The following is a 17,390-nucleotide window of genomic DNA, read 5'->3' as shown; positions in this document are numbered from 1 at the left end:
ACTTAATTAAGAATAACGATGTACTATATTATAAGGCAGCGCATGATAATTTGAGTAATGCACTATTAGCATTACCAAGTAAATACAAAGATAGTGTCGTTAAGGAGAACCACGATAACCCGCTGAGCGCTCATTTAGGCTTCAGTAGAACATATGCTAAAATAAAGGGAAAATATTATTGGCCAAAAATGCGTAGGAATATTAAAAAATATGTTTTGTCTTGCACCCATTGCCAGAAACGAAAACCACATAAGCAGCCGAAACCACCCAAAATAGGTCAATACCCTTTAAACAAGGGTGAGGTAATGCAAGAAATTTTCTTAGATTATATCGGCCCCCTCCAAAGCTCAAAAAACTGTAAATACATCCTAGTAGCCACCGACCGTGTATCGAAATACTGTGTGGCAAAACCCGTACAATGCGCAAATGCTAGGTCTACGGTAAAATTCTTATTAGACTTTATTTTAAGATTTGGACCAATGAAACTTTTGAGAGCGATAACTTTTTAAGATTACATTAAAATACAAATGTCTGAAATGGAACATATCATTGAACATAACCATTTAGATATTTTGTTTAGCAGTAGTTTACCTTTACTATATTTATTTGTAAATTAACAGTATTTATTTCAATTTAGGAAAGGGAACGGTGTTTGATGAGAGTAGACGCACATTTAATTTTAAGTAATATATAAAAAATAATAATACATTTTTTACCATAAAAGTGACCCTGTTTGCCATTCATTTTCTCACTAAAGTAATCAACAACCAATTACATTTTTATCATTATATCACATGTATTAAAATATTTAGCTTAGCGCACCATGACTCACTTTTTACTGATAACGCTAGTGTTCGTTGAGTCATTTTGTATATTTTTATCAGATTTACGTGATAATTCGTTTTTTAAAACTGATATCGGTAATAATGACCCATGCCACTGTACGCGTGTAGGAAAAAAACGTTATTACATGGTCGACATACTAGCACAAGTTAGCACTTTTTATCACATATAACAATTTTTTTAAGATATTTTTTAAATACAAATGTCTAAAATGGAAAATATCATTGAACATAACAATTTAGATATTTTGTTTAGCAGTAATTTACGTTTTCTATATTTATTTTTAAATTAACAGTATTTCTTTCAATTTAGGAAAGGGAACTTTGTTTGATGAGAGTAGACGCACATTAAATTTAAAGTAATATATAATAAATAATAATACATTTTTTACTATAAAAGTGACCCTGTTTGCCATTCATTTTGTTACTAAAGTAATCAACAACCAATTACATTTTTATCATTATATCACATGTATTAAAATATTTACTTAGCGACCATGATCATTTTACTGATTATAATTATACTATAAGCGTGTTTTCTGTAAAACATTATTAACCCGGCATCAGTATTCTCGGCCGCAAGTTTTTTTAGGTTTAGCATTACACATTTTATGAACCCCTTATCCAATTGACTTCATGGTATCTTACAATTAACTGATAACGCTTATGTTCATTGAGTCATTTTGTATATTTATATCAGATTAACCCGATAATTCGTTTTTTAAAACTGATATCGGTCATAATGACCCATGCCACTGTACGCGTGTATGAAAAAAATGTTATTACAAGGTCGACATACTAGCACATGTTATTATCACATATAACAATTTTTTAGGATATCATTGAAATACAAATGTCTGAAATGGAAAATATCATTGAAATAACAATTTAGATATTTTGTTTAGCAGTAATTTACTTTTTCTATATTTATTTTTAAATTAACAGTATTTCTTTCAATTTAGGAAAGGGAACTTTGTTTGATGAGAGTAGACGCACATTAAATTTTAAGTAATATATAATAAATAATAATACATTTTTTACCATAAAAGTGACCCTGTTAGCCATTCATGTTGTCACTAAAGTAATCAACAACCTATTACATTTTTATTTATTATCACATGTATTAAAATATTTACTTAGCGACCATGATCATTTTACTGATTATAATTATACTATAAGCGTGTTTTCTGTAAAACATTATTAACCCGGCATCAGTGGCATCAGTATTTTCGGGCGCATGTTTTTTTGGATTTAGCGTTATACATTTTAAGAACCCCTTAACCACTTGACTTCATAGTACCTTTCAATTAACTGATAACGCCAATGTTCGTTGAGTCATTTTGTATATTTTTATGAGATTTACGTGATAATTCGTTTTTTAAAACTGATATCGGTCATAATGACCGATGCCATTGTAAGCGTGTAGGAAAAAAACGTTATTACATGGTCGACATAGTAGCACAAGTTAGCACTTATTATCACATATAACAATTTTTTTAAGATATCATTGAAATACAAATGTCTGAAATGGAAAATATCATTGAACATAACAATTTAGATATTTTGTTTAGCAGTAATTTACGTTTTCTATATTTATTTGTAAATTAACAGTATTTCTTTCAATTTAGGAAAGGGAACTTTGTTTGATGAGAGTAGACGCACATTTCATTTTGAGTAATATATAATAAATAATTATACATTTTTTACAATAAAAGTGACCCTGTTTGCCATTCATTTTGTCATTAAAGTAATCAACAACCTACTACATTTTTATTATTATATCACATGTATTATAGTCATTACTTAGCGACCATGATCATTTTACTGATTATAATTATACTATAAGCGTGTTTTCTGTAAAACATTATTAACCCGGCATCAGTATTCTCGCCCGCAAGTTTTTTTAGGTTTAGCGTTACACATTTTATGAACCCCTTATCCAATTGACTTCATGGTATCTTACAATTAACTGATATTGCTTATGTTCGTTGAGTCATTTTGTATATTTATATCAGATTAACCCGATAATTCGTTTTTTAAAACTGATATCGGTAATAATGACCCATGCCACTGTACGCGTGTAGGAAAAAAACGTTATTACATGGTCGACATACTAGCACAAGTCAGCACTTATTATCACATATAACATTTTTTTTAAGATATTTTTTAAATACAAATGTCTAAAATGGAAAATATCATTGAACATAACAATTTAGATATTTTGTTTAGCAGTAATTTACGTTTTCTATATTTATTTGTAAATTAACAGTATTTATTTCAATTTAGGAAAGGGAACGGTGTTTGATGAGAGTAGACGCACATTAAATTTTAAGTAATATATAATAAATAATAATACATTTTTTACTATAAAAGTGACCCTGTTTGCCATTCATTTTGTCATTAAAGTAATCAACAACCTACTACATTATTATTATTATATCACATGTATCATAGTCATTACTTAGCGACCATGATCATTTTACTGATTATAGTTATACTATAAGCGTGTTTTCTGTATAACATTATTAACCCGGCATCAGTGGCATCAGTATTTTCGGCCGCAATTTTTTTTTGATTTAGCGTTACACGTTTTAAGAACCCCTTATCCACTTGACTTCATAGTACCTTACAATTAACTGATTACGCTAATGTTCGGTGAGTCATTTTGTATCTTGATATCATATTTACGTGATAATTCGTTTTTTAAAACTGATATCGGTAATAATGACCCATGCCACTGTACGCGTGTTTAAAAAAACGTTATGACATGGTCGACATACTAGCACATGTTATTATCACATATAACAATTTTTTAGGATATCATTAAAATACAAATGTCTGAAATGGAAAATATCATTGAACATAACAATTTAGATATTTTGTTTAGCAGTAATTTACGTTTTCTATATTTATTTGTAAATTAACAGTATTTATTTCAATTTAGGAAAGGGAACGGTGTTTGATGAGAGTAGACGCACATTTAATTTTAAGTAATATATAATAAATAATAATACATTTTTTACTATAAAATGCACCCTGTTTGCCATTCATTTTGTCATTAAAGTAATCAACAACCTACTACATTTTTATTATAATATCACATGTATCATAGTCATTACTTAGCGACCATGATCATTTTACTGATTATAATTATACTATAAGTGTATTTTCTGTATAACATTATTAACCCGGCATCAGTGGCATCAGATTTTCGGCCGCAAGTTTTTTTGGATTTAGCGTTACACATTTTAAGAACCACTTATCCACTTGACTTCATGGTACCTTTCAATTAACTGATAACGCTAATGTTCGTTGAGTCATTTTGTATATTTATATCAGATTTACGTGATAATTCGTTTTTTAAAACTGATATCGGTCATAATGACCGATGCCACTGTACGCGTGTATGAAAAAAACATTATTACATGGTCGACATACTAGCACATGTTAGCACTTATTATCACATATAACATTTTTTTTAAGATATTTTTTAAATACAATTGTCTAAAATGGAAAATATCATTGAACATAACAATTTAGATATTTTGTTTAGCAGTAATTTACGTTTTCTATATTTATTTGTAAATTAACAGTATTTATTTCAATTTAGGAAAGGGAACGGTGTTTGATGAGAGTAGACGCACATTTAATTTTAAGTAATATATATTAAATAATAATACATTTTTTACTATAAAAGTCACCCTGTTTGCAATTCATTTTGTCATTAAAGAAATCAACAACCTTCTACATTTTTATTATTATTTTACATGTATCATAGTAATTACTTAGCGACCATGATCATTTTACTGATTAAAGTTATACTATAAGCGTATTTTCTGTATAACATTATTAACCCGGCATCAGTGGCATCAGTATTTTCGGCCGAAAGTTTTTTTAGATTTAGCGTTACACATTTTATGAACCCCTTATCCACTTGACTTCATAGTACCTTACAATTAACTGATTACGCTAATGTTCGGTGAGTCATTTTGTATATTTTTATCAGATTTACGTGATAATTCGTTTTTTAAAACTGATATCGGTAATAATGACCCATGCCACTGTACGCGTGTAGGAAAAAAACGTTATTACATGGTCGACATACTAGCACAAGTTAGCACTTTTTATCACATATAACAATTTTTTTAAGATATTTTTTAAATACAAATGTCTAAAATGGAAAATATCATTGAACATAACAATTTAGATATTTTGTTTAGCAGTAATTTACGTTTTCTATATTTATTTTTAAATTAACAGTATTTCTTTCAATTTAGGAAAGGGAACTTTGTTTGATGAGAGTAGACGCACATTAAATTTAAAGTAATATATAATAAATAATAATACATTTTTTACTATAAAAGTGACCCTGTTTGCCATTCATTTTGTTACTAAAGTAATCAACAACCAATTACATTTTTATCATTATATCACATGTATTAAAATATTTACTTAGCGACCATGATCATTTTACTGATTATAATTATACTATAAGCGTGTTTTCTGTAAAACATTATTAACCCGGCATCAGTATTCTCGGCCGCAAGTTTTTTTAGGTTTAGCATTACACATTTTATGAACCCCTTATCCAATTGACTTCATGGTATCTTACAATTAACTGATAACGCTTATGTTCATTGAGTCATTTTGTATATTTATATCAGATTAACCCGATAATTCGTTTTTTAAAACTGATATCGGTCATAATGACCCATGCCACTGTACGCGTGTATGAAAAAAATGTTATTACAAGGTCGACATACTAGCACACGTTATTATCACATATAACAATTTTTTAGGATATCATTGAAATACAAATGTCTGAAATGGAAAATATCATTGAAATAACAATTTAGATATTTTGTTTAGCAGTAATTTACTTTTTCTATATTTATTTTTAAATTTACAGTATTTCTTTCAATTTAGGAAAGGGAACTTTGTTTGATGAGAGTAGACGCACATTAAATTTTAAGTAATATATAATAAATAATAATACATTTTTTACCATAAAAGTGACCCTGTTTGCCATTCATGTTGTCACTAAAGTAATCAACAACCTATTACATTTTTATTTATTATCACATGTATTAAAATATTTACTTAGCGACCATGATCATTTTACTGATTATAATTATACTATAAGCGTGTTTTCTGTAAAACATTATTAACCCGGCATCAGTGGCATCAGTATTTTCGGGCGCATGTTTTTTTGGATTTAGCGTTATACATTTTAAGAACCCCTTAACCACTTGACTTCATAGTACCTTTCAATTAACTGATAACGCCAATGTTCGTTGAGTCATTTTGTATATTTTTATGAGATTTACGTGATAATTCGTTTTTTAAAACTGATATCGGTCATAATGACCGATGCCATTGTAAGCGTGTAGGAAAAAAACGTTATTACATGGTCGACATAGTAGCACAAGTTAGCACTTATTATCACATATAACAATTTTTTTAAGATATCATTGAAATACAAATGTCTGAAATGGAAAATATCATTGAACATAACAATTTAGATATTTTGTTTAGCAGTAATTTACGTTTTCTATATTTATTTTTAAATTAACAGTATTTCTTTCAATTTAGGAAAGGGAACTTTGTTTGATGAGAGTAGACGCACATTTCATTTTGAGTAATATATAATAAATAATTATACATTTTTTACAATAAAAGTGACCCTGTTTGCCATTCATTTTGTCATTAAAGTAATCAACAACCTACTACATTTTTATTATTATATCACATGTATTATAGTCATTACTTAGCGACCATGATCATTTTACTGATTATAATTATACTATAAGCGTGTTTTCTGTAAAACATTATTAACCCGGCATCAGTATTCTCGCCCGCAAGTTTTTTTAGGTTTAGCGTTACACATTTTATGAACCCCTTATCCAATTGACTTCATGGTATCTTACAATTAACTGATATTGCTTATGTTCGTTGAGTCATTTTGTATATTTATATCAGATTAACCCGATAATTCGTTTTTTAAAACTGATATCGGTAATACAGACCCATGCCACTGTACGCGTGTAGGAAAAAAACGTTATTACATGGTCGACATACTAGCACAAGTCAGCACTTATTATCACATATAACATTTTTTTTAAGATATTTTTTAAATACAAATGTCTAAAATGGAAAATATCATTGAACATAACAATTTAGATATTTTGTTTAGCAGTAATTTACGTTTTCTATATTTATTTGTAAATTAACAGTATTTATTTCAATTTAGGAAAGGGAACGGTGTTTGATGAGAGTAGACGCACATTTAATTTTAAGTAATATATAATAAATAATAATACATTTTTTACTATAAAATGCACCCTGTTTGCCATTCATTTTGTCATTAAAGTAATCAACAACCTACTACATTTTTATTATTATATCACATGTATCATAGTCATTACTTAGCGACCATGATCATTTTACTGATTATAATTATACTATAAGTGTATTTTCTGTATAACATTATTAACCCGGCATCAGTGGCATCAGATTTTTGGCCGCAAGTTTTTTTGGATTTAGCGTTACACATTTTAAGAACCACTTATCCACTTGACTTCATGGTACCTTTCAATTAACTGATAACGCTAATGTTCGTTGAGTCATTTTGTATATTTATATCAGATTTACGTGATAATTCGTTTTTTAAAACTGATATCGGTCATAATGACCGATGCCACTGTACGCGTGTATGAAAAAAACATTATTACATGGTCGACATACTAGCACATGTTAGCACTTATTATCACATATAACATTTTTTTTAAGATATTTTTTAAATACAAATGTCTAAAATGGAAAATATCATTGAACATAACAATTTAGAAATTTTGTTTAGCAGTAATTTACGTTTTCTATATTTATTTGTAAATTAACAGTATTTATTTCAATTTAGGAAAGGGAACTTTGTTTGATGAGAGTAGACGCACATTAAATTTTAAGTAATATATAATAAATAATAATACATTTTTTACTATAAAAGTGACCCTGTTTGCCATTCATTTTGTCATTAAAGTAATCAACAACCTACTACATTTTTATTATTATATTACATGTATCATAGTCATTACTTAGCGACCATGATCATTTTACTGATTATAATTATACTATAAGTGTATTTTCTGTATAACATTATTAACCCGGCATCAGTGGCATCAGTATTTTCGGCCGCAAGTTTTTTTAGATTTAGCGTTACACATTTTATGAGACCCTTATCCACTTGACTTCATGGTACCTTTCAATTAACTGATAACGCTAATGTTCGTTGAGTCATTTTGTATATTTATATCAGATTAACCCGATAATTCGTTTTTTAAAACTGATATCGGTCATAATGACCCATGCCACTGTACGCGTGTATGAAAAAAATGTTATTACAAGGTCGACATACTAGCACACGTTATTATCACATATAACAATTTTTTAAGATATTTTTTAAATACAAATGTCTAAAATGGAAAATATCATTAAACATAACAATTTAGAAATTTTGTTTAGCAGTAATTTACGTTTTCTATATTTATTTGTAAATTAACAGTATTTATTTCAATTTAGGAAAGGGAACGGTGTTTGATGAGAGTAGACGCACATTTAATTTTAAGTAATATATAATAAATAATAATACATTTTTTACTATAAATGTGACCCTGTTTGCCATTCATTTTGTCACTAAAGTAATCAACAACCAATTACATTTTTATCATTATATCAAATGTATTAAAGTAATAACTTAGCGATCATGATCATTTTACTGATTATAATTATACTATAAGCGTATTTTCTGTATCACATTATTAACCCGGCATCAGTGGCATCAGTATTTTCGGCCGCAAGTTTTTTTAGATTTAGCGTTACACATTTTATGAACTCCTTATCCACTTGACTTCATAGTACCTTACAATTAACTGATTACGCTAATGTTCGGTGAGTCATTTTGTATATTTATATCAGATTTACGTGATAGTTCGTTTTTTAAAACTGATATCGGTAATAATGACCCATGCCACTGTACGCTTGTATGATAAAAACGTTATTACATGGTCGACATACTAGCACAAGTTAGCACTTATTATCACATATAACAATTTTTTTAAGATATCATTGAAATACAAATGTCTGAAATGGAAAATATCATTAAACATAACAATTTAGATATTTTGTTTAGCAGTAATTTACTTTTCTATATTTATTTTTAAATTAACAGTATTTATTTCAATTTAGGAAAGGGAACTTTGTTTGATGAGAGTAGACGCACATTTCATTTTGAGTAATATATAATAAATAATTATACATTTTTTACAATAAAAGTGACCCTGTTTGCCATTCATTTTGTCAGTAAAGTAATCAACAACCTACTACATTTTTATTATTATATCACATGTATCATAGTCATTACTTAGCGACCATGATCATTTTACTGATTATAATTATACCATTAGCGTGTTTTCTGTAAAACATTATTAACCCGGCATCAGTGGCATCAGTATTTTCGGCCGCAAGTTTTTTTAGATTTAGCGTTACACATTTTATGAGCCCCTTATCCACTTGACTTCATGGTACCTTTCAATTAACTGATAACGCTAATGTTCGTTGAGTCATTTTGTATATTTATATCAGATTTACGTGATAGTTCGTTTTTTAAAACTGATATCGGTAATAATGACCCATGCCACTGTACGCGTGTATGAAAAAACGTTATTACATGGTCGACATACTAGCACATGTTAGCACTTATTATCACATAGAACAATTTTTTTAAGATATCATTGAAATACAAATGTCTGAAATGGAAAATATCATTGAACATAACAATTTAGATATTTTGTTTAGCAGTAATTTACTTTTTCTATATTTATTTTAAATTAACAGTATTTATTTCAATTTAGGAAAGGGAACTTTGTTTGATGAGAGTAAACGCACATTAAATTTTAAGTAATATATAATAAATAATAATACATTTTTTACCATAAAAGTGACCCTGTTTGCCATTCATTTTGTCACTAAAGTAATCAACAACCTATTACATTTTTATTTATTATCACATGTATTAAAATATTTACTTAGCGACCATGATCATTTTACTGATTATAATTATACTATAAGCGTGTTTTCTGTAAAACATTATTAAACCGTAATCAGTATTTTCGGCCGCAAGTTTTTTTGGATTTAGCGTTACACATTTTATGAACCCCTTATCCAATTGACTTCATGGTACCTTTCAATTAACTGATAATGCTAATGTTAGTTGAGTCATTTTGTATATTTTTATCAGATTTACGTGATAATTCGTTTTTTAAAACTGATATCGGTAATAATGACCCATGCTACTGTACGCGTGTTTGAAAAAACGTTATGACATGGTCGACATACTAGCACATGTTAGCACTTATTATCACATATAACAATTTTTTTAAGATTACATTGAAATACAAATGTCTAAAATGGAAATTATCATTGACATTACAATTTAGATATTTTGTTTAGCAGTAATTTATTTGTAAATTAACAGTATTTATTTCAATTTCGGAAAGGGAACTTTGTTTGATGAGAGTAGACGCACATTTCATTTTGAGTAATATATAATAAATAATAATACATTTTTTACTATAAAAGTCACCCTGTTTGCCATTCATTTTGTCATTAAAGTAATCAACAACCTACTACATTTTTATTATTATATCACATGTATCATAGTCATTACTTAGCGACCATGATCATTTTACTGATTATAATTATACTATAAGTGTATTTTCTGTATAACATTATTAACCCGGCATCAGTGGCATCAGATTTTCGGCCGCCAGTTTTTTTGGATTTAGCGTTACACATTTTAAGAACCACTTATCCACTTGACTTCATGGTACCTTTCAATTAACTGATAACGCTAATGTTCGTTGAGTCATTTTGTATATTTATATCAGTATAACCCGATAATTCGTTTTTTAAAAAGGATATCGGTAATAATGACCCATGCCACTGTACGCGTGTATGAAAAAAACGTTATTACATGGTCGACATACTAGCTTATGTTAGCACTTATTATCACATATAACATTTTTTTTAAGATATTTTTTAAATACAAATGTTTAAAATGGAAAATATCATTAAACATAACAATTTAGAAATTTTGTTTAGCAGTAATTTACGTTTTCTATATTTATTTGTAAATTAACAGTATTTATTTCAATTTAGGAAAGGGAACGGTGTTTGATGAGAGTAGACGCACATTTAATTTTAATTAATATATAATAAATAATAATACATTTTTTACTATAAAAGTCACCCTGTTTGCCATTCATTTTGTCATTAAAGTAATCAACAACCTACTACATTTTTATTATTATATCACATGTATCATAGTCATTACTTAGCGACCATGATCATTTTACTGATTATAATTATACTATAAGCGTGTTTTCTGTAAATCATTATTAACCCGGCATCAGTGGCATCAGTATTTTCGGCCGCAATTTTTTTTAGATTTAGCGTTACACATTTTATGAACCCCTTATCCACTTGACTTCATGGTACCTTTCAATTAACTGATAATGCTAATGTTAGTTGAGTCATTTTGTATATTTATATCAGATTTACGTGATAGTTCGTTTTTTAAAACTGATATCGGTAATAATGACCCATGCCACTGTACGCGTGTATGAAAAAAACGTTATTACATGGTCGACATACTAGCACAAGTTAGCACTTATTATCACATATAACAATTTTTTTAAGATGTCATTGAAATACAAATGTCTGAAATGGAAAATATCATTAAACATAACAATTTAGATATTTTGTTTAGCAGTAATTTACTTTTTCTATATTTATTTTTAAATTAACAGTATTTATTTCAATTTAGGAAAGATTACTTTGTTTGATGAGAGTAGACGCACATTTCATTTTGAGTAATATATAATAAATAAAAATACATTTTTTACCATAAAAGTGACCCTGTTTGCCATTCATTTTCTCACTAAAGTAATCAACAACCTATTACATTTTTATTTATTATCACATGTATTAAAATATTTACTTGGCGACCATGATCATTTTACTGATTATAATTATACTATAAGCGTGTTTTCTGTAAAACATTATTAAACCGTAATCAGTATTTTCGGCCGCAAGTTTTTTTGGATTTAGCGTTACACATTTTATGAACCCCTTATCCAATTGACTTCATGGTACCTTTCAATTAACTGATAATGCTAATGTTAGTTGAGTCATTTTGTATATTTATATCAGATTTACGTGATAGTTCGTTTTTTAAAACTGATATCGGTAATAATGACCCATGCCACTGTACGCGTGTATGAAAAAAACGTTATTACAAGGTCGACATACTAGCACATGTTAGCACTTATTATCACATAGAACAATTTTTTTAAGATATCATTGAAATACAAATGTCTGAAATGGAAAATATCATTGAACATAACAATTTAGATATTTTGTTTAGCAGTAATTTATTTTGTAAATTAACAGTATTTATTTCAATTTAGGAAAGGGAACGGTGTTTGATGAGAGTAGACGCACATTTAATTTTAAGTAATATATAATAAATAATAATACATTTTTTACTATAAAAGTGACCCTGTTTGCCATTCTTTTTGTCACTAAAGTAATCAACAACCAATTACATTTTTATCATTAAATCACATGTATTAAAGTAATTACTTAGCGATCATGATCAATTTACTGATTATAATTATACTATTAGCGTATTTTCTGTATAACATTATTAACCCGGCATCAGTGGCATTAGTATTTTCGGCCGCTAGTTTTTTTGGATTTAGCGTTACACATTTTAAGAAACCCTTATCCACTTGACTTCATGGTACCTTACAATTAACTGATAACGCTTATGTTCGTTGAGTCATTTTGTATATTTATATCAGATTAACCCGATAATTCGTTTTTTAAAACTGATATCGGTCATAATGACCCATGCCACTGTACGCGTGTATGAAAAAAATGTTATTACAAGGTCGACATACTAGCACACGTTATTATCACATATAACAATTTTTTAAGATATCATTGAAATACAAATGTCTGAAATGGAAAATATCATTGAACATAACAATTTAGATATTTTGTTTAGCAGTAATTTACTTTTTCTATATTTATTTTTAAATTAACAGTATTTAATTCAATTTAGGAAAGGGAACTTTGTTTGATGAGAGTAGACGCACATTAAATTTTAAGTAATATATAATAAATAATAATACATTTTTTACCATAAAAGTGACCCTGTTTGCCATTCATTTTGTCACTAAAGTAATCAACAACCTATTACATTTTTATTTATTATCACATGTATTAAAATATTTACTTAGCGACCATGATCATTTTACTGATTATAATTATACTATAAGCGTGTTTTCTGTAAATCATTTTTAACCCGGCATCAGTGGCATCAGTATTTTCGGCCGCAATTTTTTTTAGATTTAGCGTTACACATTTTATGAACCCCTTATCCACTTGACTTCATGGTACCTTTCAATTAACTGATAATGCTAATGTTAGTTGAGTCATTTTGTATATTTATATCAGATTTACGTGATAGTTCGTTTTTTAAAACTGATATCGGTAATAATGACCCATGCCACTGTACGCGTGTATGAAAAAAACGTTATTACATGGTCGACATACTAGCACAAGTTAGCACTTATTATCACGTATAACAATTTTTTTAAGATATCATTGAAATACAAATGTCTGAAATGGAAAATATCATTAAACATAACAATTTAGATATTTTGTTTAGCAGTAATTTACTTTTTCTATATTTATTTTTAAATTAACAGTATTTATTTCAATTTAGGAAAGATTACTTTGTTTGATGAGAGTAGACGCACATTTCATTTTGAGTGATATATAATAAATAATTATACATTTTTTACAATAAAAGTGACCCTGTTTGCCATTCATTTTGTCATTAATGTAATCAACAACCTACTACATTTTTATTATTATATCACATGTATCATAGTCATTACTTAGCGACCATGATCATTTTACTGATTATAATTATACTATAAGCGTGTTTTCTGTAAAACATTATTAACCCGGCATCAGTGGCATCAGTATTTTAGGCCGCAAGTTTTTTTAGATTTAGCGTTACACATTTTATGAACCCCTTATCCACTTGACTTCATGGTACCTTTTAATTAACTGATAATGCTAATGTTAGTTGAGTCATTTTGTATATTTATATCAGATTTACCCGATAATTCGTTTTTTAAAACTGATATCGGTCATAATGACCCATGCCACTGTACGCGTGTATGAAAAAAATGTTATTACAAGGTCGACATACTAGCACACGTTATTATCACATATAACAATTTTTTAAGATATCATTGAAATACAAATGTCTGAAATGGAAAATATCATTGAACATAACAATTTAGATATTTTGTTTAGCAGTAATTTACTTTTTCTATATTTATTTTTAAATTAACAGTATTTAATTCAATTTAGGAAAGGGAACTTTGTTTGATGAGAGTAGACGCACTTTAAATTTTAAGTAATATATAATAAATAATAATACATTTTTTACCATAAAAGTGACCCTGTTTGCCATTCATTTTCTCACTAAAGTAATCAACAACCTATTACATTTTTATTTATTATCACATGTATTAAAATATTTACTTAGCGACCATGATCATTTTACTGATTATAATTATACTATAAGCGTGTTTTCTGTAAATCATTTTTAACCCGGCATCAGTGGCATCAGTATTTTCGGCCGCAAGTTTTTTTAGATTTAGCGTTACACATTTTATGAACCCCTTATCCACTTGACTTCATGGTACCTTTTAATTAACTGATAATGCTAATGTTCGTTGAGTCATTTTGTATATTTATATCAGATTTACGTGATAGTTCGTTTTTTAAAACTGATATCGGTAATAATGACCCATGCCACTGTACGCGTGTATGAAAAAAACGTTATTACATGGTCGACATACTAGCACAAGTTAGCACTTATTATCACATATAACAATTTTTTTAAGATATCATTGAAATACAAATGTCTGAAATGGAAAATATCATTAAACATAACAATTTAGATATTTTGTTTAGCAGTAATTTACTTTTTCTATATTTATTTTTAAATTAACAGTATTTATTTCAATTTAGGAAAGATTACTTTGTTTGATGAGAGTAGACGCACATTTCATTTTGAGTAATATATAATAAATAATAATACATTTTTTACAATAAAAGTGACCCTGTTTGCCATTCATTTTGTCATTAAAGTAATCAACAACCTACTACATTTTTATTATTATATCACATGTATCATAGTCATTACTTAGCGACCATGATCATTTTACTGATTATAATTATACTATAAGCGTGTTTTCTGTAAAACATTATTAACCCGGCATCAGTGGCATCAGTATTTTCGGCCGCAAGTTTTTTTAGATTTAGCGTTACACATTTTATGAACCCCTTATCCACTTGACTTCATGGTACCTTTCAATTAACTGATAACGCTAATGTTCGTTGAGTCATTTTGTATATTTATATCAGATTTACGTGATAGTTCGTTTTTTAAAACTGATATCGGTAATAATGACCCATGCCACTGTACGCGTGTATGAAAAAAACGTTATTACATGGTCGACATACTAGCACAAGTTAGCACTTATTATCACATATAACAATTTTTTTAAGATATCATTAAAATACAAATGTCTGAAATGGAAAATATCATTAAACATAACAATTTAGATATTTTGTTTAGCAGTAATTTACTTTTTTTATATTTATTTTTAAATTAACAGTATTTATTTCAATTTAGGAAAGGGAACGGTGTTTGATGAGAGTAGACGCACATTTAATTTTAAGTAATATATAATAAATAATAATACATTTTTTACTATAAAAGTGACCCTGTTTGCCATTCATTTTGTCACTAAAGTAATCAACAACCTATTACATTTTTATTTATTATCACATGTATTAAAATATTTACTTAGCGACCATGATCATTTTACTGATTATAATTATACTATAAGCGTATTTTCTGTATAACATTATTAACCCGGCATCAGTGGCATTAGTATTTTCGGCCGCTAGTTTTTTTAGATTTAGCGTTACACATTTTAAGAAACCCTTATCCACTTGACTTCATGGTACCTTACAATTAACTGATAACGCTTATGTTCGTTGAGTCATTTTGTATATTTATATCAGATTAACCCGATAATTCGTTTTTTAAAACTGATATCGGTCATAATGACCCATGCCACTGTACGCGTGTATGAAAAAAATGTTATTACAAGGTCGACATACTAGCACACGTTATTATCACATATAACAATTTTTTAAGATATTTTTGAAATACAAATGTCTAAAATGGAAAATATCATTAAACATAACAATTTAGATATTTTGTTTAGCAGTAATTTACGTTTTCTATATTTATTTGTAAATTAACAGTATTTATTTCAATTTAGGAAAGGGAACGGTGTTTGATGAGAGTAGACGCACATTTAATTTTAAGTAATATATAATAAATAATAATACATTTTTTACTATAAAAGTGACCCTGTTTGCCATTCATTTTGTCACTAAAGTAATCAACAACCTATTACATTTTTATCATTATATCACATGTATTAAAGTAATAACTTAGCGATCATGATCAATTTACTGATTATAATTATACTATAAGCGTATTTTCTGTATAACATTATTAACCCGGCATCAGTGGCATCAGTATTTTCGGCCGCAAGTTTTTTTAGATTTAGCGTTACACATTTTATGAACCCCTTATCCACTTGACTTCATGGTACCTTACAATTAACTGATTACGCTAATGTTCGTTGAGTCATTTTGTATATTTATATCAGATTTACGTGATAGTTCGTTTTTTAAAACTGATATCGGTAATAATGACCCATGCCACTGTACGCTTGTATGATAAAAACGTTATTACATGGTCGACATACTAGCACAAGTTAGCACTTATTATCACATATAACAATTTTTTAAGATATCATTGAAATACAAATGTCTGAAATGGAAAATATCATTAAACATAACAATTTAGATATTTTGTTTAGCAGTAATTTACTTTTTCTATATTTATTTTTAAATTAACAGTATTTATTTCAATTTAGGAAAGGGAACTTTGTTTGATGAGAGTAGACGCACATTTCATTTTAAGTAATATATAATAAATAATTATACATTTTTTACAATAAAAGTGACCCTGTTTGCCATTCATTTTGTCATTAAAGTAATCAACAACCTACTACATTTTTATTATTATATCACATGTATCATAGTCATTACTTAGCGACCATGATCATTTTACTGATTATAATTATACCATAAGCGTGTTTTCTGTAAAACATTATTAACCCGGCATCAGTGGCATCAGTATTTTCGGCCGCAAGTTTTTTTAGATTTAGCGTTACACATTTTATGAACCCCTTATCCACTTGACTTCATGGTACCTTTCAATTAACTGATAACGCTAATGTTCGTTGAGTCATTTTGTAT

Source organism: Adelges cooleyi, unplaced genomic scaffold (genome assembly GCF_023614345.1).
Source record: "Adelges cooleyi isolate 19-005CV unplaced genomic scaffold, UGA_ACOO_1.1 ACOO_flye_CR_arks_rails_tigmint_CR_PRNA_34, whole genome shotgun sequence".
In the NCBI taxonomy this organism is placed as follows: domain Eukaryota; kingdom Metazoa; phylum Arthropoda; class Insecta; order Hemiptera; family Adelgidae; genus Adelges; species Adelges cooleyi.
This window is presented reverse-complemented; position numbering follows the sequence as displayed.